The sequence below is a fragment of the Triticum dicoccoides genome, chromosome 6B (genome assembly GCF_002162155.2).
Source record: "Triticum dicoccoides isolate Atlit2015 ecotype Zavitan chromosome 6B, WEW_v2.0, whole genome shotgun sequence".
NCBI classification, from domain to species: Eukaryota; Viridiplantae; Streptophyta; class Magnoliopsida; order Poales; family Poaceae; genus Triticum; species Triticum dicoccoides.
The window spans coordinates 62,273,791-62,285,745 of record NC_041391.1 but is presented as its reverse complement, the minus strand read 5'-3'; positions in this window follow the sequence as shown (position 1 = coordinate 62,285,745).

Below are 11,955 nucleotides of genomic sequence, written 5' to 3'. Positions count from 1 at the left end.
TCATGGAGCCCCGAAGATGAAGATCAAAGGAGCTATATGATATTGGCCATATCATGTCACTACTCTATTTGATTGCATGTGATGTTTATCATGTTTATGCATCTTGTTTGCTTAGAACGACGGTAGTAAATAAGATGATCCCTTACAAAATTTCAAGAAGTGTTCTCCCCTAACTGTGCACCGTTGCTACAGTTCGTCGCTTCTAAGCACCACGTGATGATCGGGTGTGATGGATTCTTACGTTCACATACAACGGGTGTAAGACAGTTTTACACAGCGAAAACACTTAGGGTTAACTTGACGAGCCTAGCATGTGCAGACATGGCCTCGGAACACGGAGACCGAAAGGTCGAGCATGAGTCGTATAGTAGATACGATCAACATGAAGATGTTCACCGACGTTGGCCAGTCCGTCTCACGTGATGATCGGACACGGCCTAGTTGACTCGGATCATGTGATCACTTAGATAACCAGAGGGATGTCTATCTGAGTGGGAGTTCATAAGATGAACTTAATTATCCTGAACATAGTCAAAAGACCTTTTGCAAATTATGTCGTAGTTCATGCTATAGTTCTACTGTTTTAGATATGTTCCTAGAGAAAATATAGTTGAAAGTTGACAGTAGCGATTATGCGATGAGTAGAAAGCTTATGTCCTTAATGCACCGCTTAGTGTGCTGAACCCCAAACATCGTTTGTGGATGTTTCGAACATCGAACATACACGTTTTGATAACTACGTGATAGTTCAGTTAAATGGTTTAAGTAGAGGCACCAAAGACGTTTTCGAAACGTCACGGAACATATGAGATGTTTCGAGGGCTGAAATTGAGATTTCAGGCTCGTGCCCACGTCAAGAGGTATAAGACCTCCGACGATTTTCTTAGCCTACAAACTAAGGAGAGAAGCTCAATTGTTGAGCTTGTGCTCAGATTGTCTGAGTACAACAATCACTTGAATCAAGTGGGAGTTGATCTTCCAGATGAAATAGTGATAGTTTCTCCGAAGTCATTACCACCAAGCTGCTAGAGCTTCGTGATGAACTATAACATATCAGGGATAGATATGATGATCCTTGAAATATTCGCGTTGTTTGACACCGCGAAAGTAGAAATCAAGAAGGAGCATCAATTGTTGATGGTTGATGAAACCACTAGTTTCAAGAAGGGCAAGGGAAAGAAGGGATACTTCATGAAACGGCAAATCAGCTGCTGCACCAATGAAGAAACCTGAGGTTGAACCCAAACCCGAGACTAAGTGCTTCTGTAATAAGGGGAACAACCACTGGAGCAAGATTACCCTAGATACTTGGTAGATGAGAAGGCTAGCAAGGTCGATAGAAGTATATTGGATATACATTATGTTAATGTGTACTTTACTAGTACTCCTAGTAGCACCAGGGTATTAGATACCGGTTCGGTTGCTAAGTGTTAGTAACTCGAAATAAAAGCTACGGAATAAAACGGAGACTAGCTAAAGGTGAGCTGACGATATGTGTTGGAAGTGTTTCCAAGTTTGATGTGATCTAACATCGCACGCTCCCTCTACCATCAAGATTAGTATTAAACCTGAATAAGTGCTCTTGCACCTAAAGGAATGGTTTATTGAATTTTGATCGTAGGGATACACATTTTCATGCCAAAAGATATAAGATAGTAATGATAGTACCACTTACTTGTGGCACTGCCATGTAAGTCATAATGGTATAAAACGCATGAAGAAGCTCCATGTTGATGGATCTTTGGACTCACTCATTTTTGAAAAGTTTGAGACATGCGAACCATGTCTATTGGTATATATGCATGAAGAAACTCCATGCAAATGGATCGTTTGGACTCACTTGATTTTGAATCACTTGAGATATGCAAATCATACCACATGGGCAAGATGACTGAAAAGCCTCGTTTTCAGTAAGATGGAACAAGATAGCAACTTGTTAGGAAGCAACACATTTTGATGTGTGCAGTCCAATAAGTGCTGAGGCATGCAGTGAATATCGTTATGTTCTTACTTCACAGATGATTCGAGTAGATGTTGAGAATATTTACTTGATGAAACACAAGTCTGAATTATTGAATGGTTCAAATAATTTCAGAGTGAAGTAGAAGATCATTATGACAAGAGGATAAAATGTCTATGATATGATCATAGAGATGAATATCTGAGTTACGAGTTTTGGCACACAATTAAGACATTGTGGAAATTGTTTCGCAATTAATACCGCCTGGAACACCATAATGTGATGGTGTGTCCGAACATCATAGTTGCACCCTATTGGATATGGTGCGTACCATGATGTCTCTTATCGAATTACCACTATCGTTCATGGGTTAGGCATTAGAGACAACCACATTCACTTTAAATAGGGCACCGCGTAATTCCGTTGAGATGACACCGTATGAATTATGGTTTAGAGAAACCTAAGTTGTCGTTTCTTAAAAGTTTGGGGCTGCGACGCTTATATGAAAAGGTTTCAGGTTGATAAGCTCGAACCCAAAGCGGATAAAATGCATCTTCATAGGAAACCCAAAACGGTTGGGTATACCTCCTAATTCAGATCCGAAAGCAATATGGATTGTTTCTAGAATCGGGTCCTTTCTCGAGGAAAGGTTTCTCTCGAAAGAATTGAGTGGGAGGATGGTGGAGACTTGATGAGGTTATTGAACCATCTCTTCAACTAGTGTGTGGCAAGGCACAGGAAGTTGTTCCTGTGGCACCTACACCAATTGAAGTGGAAGCTTATGATATTGATCATGAAACTTTGGATCAAGTCACTCCCAAACCTCGTAGGATGACAAGGATGCGTACTACTTCAGAGTGGTACGTAATCCTGTCTTGAAGGTCATGTTGCTAGACAACAATGAACCTACGAGCTATGGAGAAGCGATGGTGGGCCCGGATTCCGATAAATGGCTTGAGGCCATAAAAAATCCGAGAGAGGATCCATGTATGAAAACAAAGTGTAGACTTTGGCAGAACGGCTCGATGGTCGTAAGGCTAATGAGTACAGATGGATTTCAAAAGGAAGACGGACAATGATGGTAAATGTCACCATTAAGAAAGCTCGACTTGTCGTTAAGATGTTTTCCGACAAGTTCAAGGAGTTGACTACGATGAGATTTTCTCACTCGTAGCGATGCTAAGAGTCTGTTGGAATTATATTAGCATTAGCTGCATTTATGAAATCTGGCAGACGGATGTCAAAACGAGTTTCCTTACCAGTTTTCGTAAGGAAAGGTTGTATGTAATACAATCAGAAAGTTTTTGTCGATCCTAAGGATGCTAAAAGGTATGCTAGCTCCAGCGATCCTTCTAAGGACTGGAGAGAGCATCTCGGAGTTGGAATGTATGCTTTGATGATGATCAAAGATTTTGGTGTATACAAAGTTTATGAGAAACTTGTATTTCCAAAGAAGTGAGTGGGAGCACTATAGAATTTCTGATGAGTATATGTTGATCAGAAATGATGTAGAATTTCTAGAAAGCATATAGGGTTATTTGAAAGGTGTTTTTCAAAAGAAAACCTAGATTAAGCTACTTGAACATTGAGCATCAAGATCTATAAGGATAGATCAAAACGCTTAATAGTACTTTCAAATGAGCACATACCTTGACATGATCTTGAAGGTGTTCAAGATGGACCAGTCAAAGAAGGAGTTCTTGCCTGGGTTGTAAGGTACGAAGATAAGACTTAAAGCTCGACCACGGCAGAATAGAGAGAAAGGACGAAGGTCGTCCCCTATGCTTAAGACGTAGGCTCTTCAGTATGCTATGCTGTGTACCGCACCTGAAGTGTGCCTTGCCATGAGTCAGTCAAGGGGTACAAGAGTGATCCATGAATGGATCACAGGACAGCGGTCAAAGTTATCCTTAGTAACTAGTGGACTAAGGAATTTTCTCGATTATGGAGGTGGTAAAAGAGTTCGTCGTAAAGGGTTACGACGATACAAGCTTGACACCTATCCGGATAGCTCTGAGTAGAGAGACCGGATACATATAATGGAGCAATAATTTAGAATAGCTCCAAGTAGAACAGTTGTTTGGAATAGCTCCAAATAGAGCGTGGTAGCTGCATCTAGGAGATGACATAGAGATTTGTAAAGCACACACGGACCTGAAAGGTTCAGACCCGTTGACTAAAACCTCTCTCACAAGCAACATGATCAAACATAAAACTCATTGAGTGTTAATCACATAGTGATGTGAACTAGACTACTGACTCTAGTAAACTCTTGGGTATTAGTCACATGGCGATGTGACCTGTGAGTGTTAATCACATGGCGATGTGAACTAGATTATTGACTCTAGTGCAAGTGGGAGACTCTTGGAAATATGCCCTAGAGGCAATAATAAAAGTGTTATTATTATATTTCTTTGTTCATGATAATAGTCTTTTATTCATGCTATAACTGTATTATCCGGAAATCGTAATACACGTGTGAATACATAGACCACAATATGTCCCTAGTGAGGCTCTAGTTGACTAGCTCGTTGTGATCAACAGATAGTCATGGTTTCCTGGCTATGGACATTGGATGTCGTTGATAACGGGATCACATCATTAGGAGAATGATGTGATGGACAAGACCCAATCCTAAGACTAGCACAAAGATCGTGTAGTTCGTTTGCTAGAGCTTTGCCAATGTCAAGTATCTCTTCCTTTGACCATGAGATCGTGTAACTCCTGGATACCGTACGAGTGCTTTGGGTGTATCAAACGTCACAACGTAACTGGGTGACTATAAAGGTGCACTACAGGTATCTCCAAAAGTATCTATTGTTTTATGCGGATCGAGACTGGGATTTGTCACTCCGTGTAAACGGAGAGGTATCTCTGGGCCCACTCGGTAGGACATCATCAGATGCGCAATGTGACCAAGGAGTTGATCACGGGATGATGTGTTACGGAACGAGTAAAGTGACTTGCCGGTAACGAGATTGAACAAGGTATTGGATACCGACGATCGAGTCTCGGGCAAGTAACATACCGATAGACAAAGGGAACTGAATACGGGATTGATTAAGTCCTTGACATCGTGGTTCATCCAATGAGATCATCGTGGAACATGTGGGAGCCATCATGGGTATCCAGATCCCGCTGTTGGTTATTGACCGGAGAACGTCTCGGTCATGTCTACATGTCTCCCGAACCCGTAGGGTCTACACACTTAAGGTTCGATGACGCTAGGGTTATAAAGGAAGCTTGTATGTGGTTACCGAATGTTGTTCGGAGTCCCGGATGAGATCCCGGACGTCACGAGGAGTTCCGGAATGGTCCGGAGGTAAAGATTTATATATAGGAAGTCCTGTTTCGGCCATCGGGACAAGTTTCGGGGTCATCGGTATTGTACCGGGACCACCGGAAGGGTCCCGGGGGCCCACCGGGTGGGGCCACCTGCCCCGGGTGGCCACATGGGCTGTAGGGGGTGCGCCTTGGCCTACATGGGCCAAGGGCACCAGCCCCAAGAGGCCCATGCGCCTAGGGAACCCTAGAGGGAAGAGTCCTCGAGGGGGAAGGCACCTCCGAGGTGCCTTGGGGAGGATGGACTCCTCCCCCCCTCTTGGCCGCACCCCTTTTCTTGGAGTAGGGGGCAAGGCTGCGCCTCCCCCCTCTCCCCTGCCCCTATATATAGTGGAGGGAAGGGAGGGCATCCATACCTGAGCCCTTGGTGCCTCCCTCCCTCCCGTAACACCTCCTCCTCTCCCGTAGGTGCTTGGTGAAGCCCTGCAGGATTGCCACGCTCCTCCATCACCACCACGCCGTTGTGCTGCTGTTGGATGGAGTCTTCCTCAACCTCTCCCTCTCTCCTTGCTGGATCAAGGCGTGGGAGACGTCACCGGGTTGTACGTGTGTTGAACGCGGAGGTGCCGTCCGTTCGGCACTTGATCATCGGTGATTTGAATCACGACGAGTACGACTCCATCAACCCCGTTCACTTGAACGCTTCCTCTTAGTGATCTACAAGGGTATGTAGATGCACTCTCCTTTCTACTCGTTGCTGGTCTCTCCATAGATAGATCTTGGTGATTCGTAGGAAAATTTTGAATTTCTGCTATGTTCCCCAACACAATATGTGAAAAGCTCGTAGGCATTGGATCAGTGATGGATAATTATGTCGGATGTGATTCTTCATGCAATAGTTATAACATAGGGTGACACAGAACTAGCTCCAATTCATCAACGTAATGTAGGCATGTATTCCGAATATAGTCATATGTGCTTATGGTAAAGAACTTGCATGACACCTTTTATCCTACCCTCCCATGGCAGCGGAATCCTATTGGAAACTAAGGGATATTAAGGCCTCCTTTTAATAGAGTACCGGACCAAAACATTAACACATAGTGAATACATGAACTCCTCAAACTACGGTCATCATCTGGAGTGGTCCCGATTATTGTCACTTCGGGGTTGCCGGATCATAACACACAGTAGGTGACTATAGACTTGCAAGATTGAATCAAGAACTCACATAAATTGATGAAAACATAATAGGTTCAGATTTGAACTCATGGCACTCGGGCCCTAGTGACAAGCATTAAGCATAGCAAAGTCATAGCAACATCAATCTCAAAGCATAGTGTATACTAGGGATCAAACCCTAACAAAACTAACTCGATTACATGGTAAATCTCATCCAACCCATCACCGTCCAGCAAGCCTACGAAGGAATTACTCACGCACGGCAGCGAGCATCATGAACTTGGTTATGGAGGATGGTTGATGATGACGACGATGACGGAATCCCCTCTCCGGAGCCCCGAACGTACTCCAGATCAGCCCTCCCGAGAGAGTTTAGGGCTTGGCGGCGGCTCCGTATCGTAAAACACGATGAATCCTACTCTCTGATTTTTTTTCTCCCCGAACGTGAATATATGGAGTTGGAGTTGAGGTCGGTGGAGCACCAGGGGGCCCACGAGGCAGGGGGCGCATCCAGGGGGTAGGGCGCACCCCCCCACCCTCGTGGACAGGGTGTGGTCCCCTAGCCTTGATTCTTTCGCCAATATTTTTTATTAATTCCAAAAATAACTTCTGTGGAGTTTCAGGTCATTCCAAGAACTTTTATTTCTGCACAAAAATAACACCATGGCAGTTCTGCTGAAAACAACGTCAGTCCGGGTTAGTTCCATTCAAATCATGCAAGTTAGAGTCCAAAACAAGGGCAAAAGTGTTTGGAAAAGTAGATACGATGGAGACATATCAACTCCCCCAAGCTTAAACCTTTGCTTGTCCTCAAGCAATTCAGTTGACAAACTAAAAGTGATAAAGAAAAACTTTTACAAACTCTGTTTTCTCTTATTGTTTTAAATATGTAAAGCCAGCATTCAAGTTTTCAGCAAAGATTATGAACTAACCATATTCACAATAACACTTAGGTCTCATGTTTACTCATATCAATGGCATAATCAACTAGCGAGCAATAATAATAAATCTCGGATGACAACACTTTCTCAAAACAATCATAATATGATATGACAAGATGGTATCTCGCTAGCCCTTTCTGAGACCGCAAAACATAAACGCAGAGCACCCCTGAAGATCAAAGACTAACTAAACATTGTAATTCATGGTAAAAGAGATCCAGTCATAGTCATACTCAATATAAATTAATAGTAATGCATGCAAATGACAACGGTGCTCTCCAACTGGTGCTTTTTAATAAGAGGATGATGACTCAACATAAAAGTAAATAGATAGGCCCTTCGCAGAGGGAAGCAGGGATTTGTAGAGGTGTGAGAGCTCGATTTTGAAATAGAGATAAATAATATTTTGAGCGGAATACTTTCATTGTCAACATAAAAACAAAGAGATCTCGATATCTTCCATGGCGTGAAAGGTCGGAGGTGTGCAATATCTTCGAGAGGAATTGCTTCTTGGAGAATGAAAAGAGCGGACTCGTTGAATTGATGGTCTGCGGCTTCTCTAGGAGTGAAGTTGCTTGGGTCATGTGGGTAGAAACCTTGCTCAATAATTCTCCAAATATTAGTAGAACTATGATTTAAATGACGTTTAAAGAGATACACCCAAGAAGCAAAATCCTCATTTTTCACAAGCTTAGGAGGAGGACCAACATGATTCATGTGAGTTGAGGGAATCGGTCCTCCATAAGTAAGTGGAGGTTCAACATGGGCAAAGATGCCACTCCCACTTCTACCACTAGGCATAGGAGCATGCTCACTACTAGCTTCCCCTTTTTGGAGTTAGCATCCATCACCTTGTTAGCGGGATCAACCACTACCAATGGTTTGGCGGATAATTTAAGCCCATCAAGAAACTCCTTAAACATGCCTTTAATCTCGGCCATCATGGAGGTTTTCAATGTGTCCATAGCCACATTGAACTCCTGATGAGAGACCGAGGATCCCGCATCGGCCGCGGACAGAGTGGGATTCGCACCAGGGTGGTCCTTCACCTCGTCCGTGGTCTCAACCATACTCTTCGGACGGCAAAGTCCTTAAGAAAGAGACGAGGCTCTGATACCAATTGAAGGATCGATATGGTTCACTAGAGGGGGTGAATAGGCAACTAACAATTTTTAGCTTTTTTTTACCAACTTAAACTTAGCATCGAAGTAGGTTGTCTAGATGTGCAACTAGGTGAAAAACCTATATCATGCAATAACAACAAGCACACAAGCAAGCTAGGGAAACAACACAATATAAGCTTGCACAAGTAAAGGTAAGAAATAACCAATAGCGAAGTCGGTGGAGACGAGGATGTGTTACCAAGGTTCCTTCCCTTTGAGAGGAAGTACATCTCCGTTGGAGCGGTGTGGAGGCAAAATGCTTCCCAAGAAGCCACTATGGCCACCGTATTCTCCTCATGCCCTCACACAATGCGAGATGTCATAATTCCACTATTGGTGCTCTTGAAGGTGGCGACTGAACCTTTACAAACAAGGTTGGGGCTATCTCCACAACTTAATTGGAGGCTCACAACAATACCACAGAGCTTGACCACAATGGAATGTGGCTCCGAGGTGACCTCAACCGTCTAGGGTGCTCAAACACCCAAGAGTAACAAGATCTGCAAGGGATTAGAGGAGGAATCAAATTTCTCTAGGTGGAAGTGCAGATCCGGGCCTTCTCAACCAATCCCTAAAGAATCAACAAGTTTGATTGGCTAGGGGGAGAGATCGAGCAAAAATGAGCTTTGGAGCAACAATGGAGCTTGGGGGAAAAGAGGTAGGTCAACTTGGAGAAGAAGACCTCCTTTTCTAGTGGGGGGATCAATCCAACCGTTACCCCTTTTCAGCCTACACAGAGTGGTACTACTACTTAGTGGGGCGGTACTGCCACTGGTGCCAGCGGTACTACCGCGACCCCCAGTGGTACTACTGTGGTGACTGCGAGTAGAGGCCTCAGAGGGGGAACGAGAGGGAGAGAGAGGGTTTGGGCGGCACTAGTAGTGGTGGTAGCCGCGGTACTACCGCTCACGGGAGGTACTACCGCTACTATTGTTACCCGACACGAGGAGAGCACCCTCGAATCGAGGCGGTGGCAGTGCCAACCAAGGATGGTACTGCTGCAGATGCATCCAAGCGGTACTACCGCTATAGAACAGCGGTACTGCCGCTTGAGGTCCATGGGCGGTACTACCGCTAGCACCTCACAACCTCCACTTCGATGAAATCACAAACTCCAAGGAGAGGAAATGAGCTGGGGGTGCTAAGATGAAGTATACGTGTTGATTCCACCCTAGCCTTTCTAAAGCGGACCCCCTCTTGATAGTACGGTGTCCCCTATGACTCAAGTCCACCAAAACTGAGATGAAAGGGACTACACCGTCTTCACTTCAAACTCCGAGGGGCAAATCGTCTTGTGCCTAGACATGAGATATATGAAATGCTCAACGCACACGATTAGTCTGCAAAAGCATTATCATCAATCACCAAAACCACATAGGGAGAAATATGCCCTTACGACCTCCCACGTCTTCTTGGAGCTCCATGTTCTAACAAGCACTAGTTGAAAAAGTGCTAGCCACAACTTTCATTGGTGGCGCGCCATTTTCCATCCACGCCAGCACTATTAATTTCAAATAGTGCTAGCATAGACCAGATCAGCACGTCAGCTTTACAAGCATAGTGCTGGCGTTGCTTTTTTGGAAACGCCACAAATCTATTGGCCCATATGCACTCACTGTTTGGAAAGCACTGGTGACGTTGGCTTTCTTTGCACACCATAGTTAATTTGTTAGTGTTGGCGTTCTTTTTCTTTGCACGCCAGAAACACGTTTCCCATTTTATAAAGTGTTTTAAGTATTTAATTACATTATGATTTTTTGTCATCATTATTTTTATAGTTTTTATCATTTTAGAAATTTTATTTCTTTACCACCAGTTCAAATTTTGAGTCTTTTATTTTGTTAAGTCTTTCATTAATTTTAGTCTTTTTTTATTTGGCCTGTGATTAGCTATGGTATTGCCACTTTATCCAACACCAGCGATAACCTAGTAAAACTTAGTAAAAGACCTAAGTCGCCGCTCTCTCTCAGTTCACACCCCACACGTCCCGGTTGTAGACAAAACTCCCCCTGGACCAAAGCAGTCGTTGCCGCCCCATCAATGCCCCATCGCTGCCCCTCGCCGGCACCAAGGTTAGATCCACTACTCCTCCATTCGCGGACACGCCAAATGGTCGGGATTTGCTTTGTGTCATGTAGATTCCAAAATTAGTTGCATGTATTGCTTTGTGTAGAAATTGTAGTGATAATCTTCCGATTGCTATTGTGTAGAATCCGATATTTATAATGCATTTTTACTTGTGTGTCTCCCCTCCGTTGGCAGATCTGAGCTACTCTTGTATGGGACTCTTATACATTCATACAGTATTTGATTCATCCAAATTTAATACTTATCCATTGCTGGCAGTCGACACCAGACTTTCATCTCTATATTCTTCAAAGTTATCATTTTAGTTTTCTTTTCACGTTTCTGTATAGGTTGACTGGTATAGGTAAATCAAATAGCTTTGCATACAAAAGTTAATCTTATATATGATAGTATGTGTGTATAGAAGTCAGTTTGCTATATCTTATTTATCAAAATAGATTCATAATTTTATCTATTCTACTTAGTTAACAAAATCATGTCTTTCCAACACATGCACCATTCACTATAAAAGTATCTGATTTTGTTTTGATACAGCTCACACCAAGTATTTTATAATGAAACTTTACAAATCATGTCTTTCCAACACATGAACTACTTTACATTGCATATTATTCTTGATCATATACGTGATGTGTTTGTAGGTCATGGCTAATTCTGGAGGCAACAACGAGTCGGTGTGCGATGTGGACATGGCCAACAATGAATTCTTAAACACTTTTGGGTATGTCATCAAGAGCGTGCAAGGGGCAAATGACGATCTAAAGGGGGAGATTAAAGAGCTATGCAAGGATGATGTTCGGCTCATTCAGGAGACTAATCAGCTTAGGAACGAGAGGGATAAGCTCATCGAGGATCGGGATAAACTGAAGGAGGAGAGGAGACCTGAGAGGATTGACCTGAAGATGGGCATAGATCATTTCAGAAGATAAGGAGAGGCGGATAGAAAGAAGCTTCTCCAGCTGGGCATACTCCTTGATGAAGATTAGTTTTTTAAGTAGCTAGCTAGTTCATCTTATTAGTTGATGAGGATAGAGTAACTAGAGTACTTGAGTGAACTTTTGTGAAGTTTAATATCAACTTGTTGAGTTTATGAGCCTCTTATGTAATGATTATCTATTAAGTAAGTACCTAGTGTTGATGATTATATTGTGTTCAGTAGTATCTATCAAGTAAGTAGCTAGTGTTGATGAGTAAAAAAATATTACCAAAAAACCATTTGCTGGTGTTGGACGAGCAGGCACGCCAGAGTTATGATGAACTTAGTGCTGGCACTGGACTGGTGGTACGCCAGCATGATGTAGGATACTGCTGACATGTCCTCCGACGCCACCACTACATT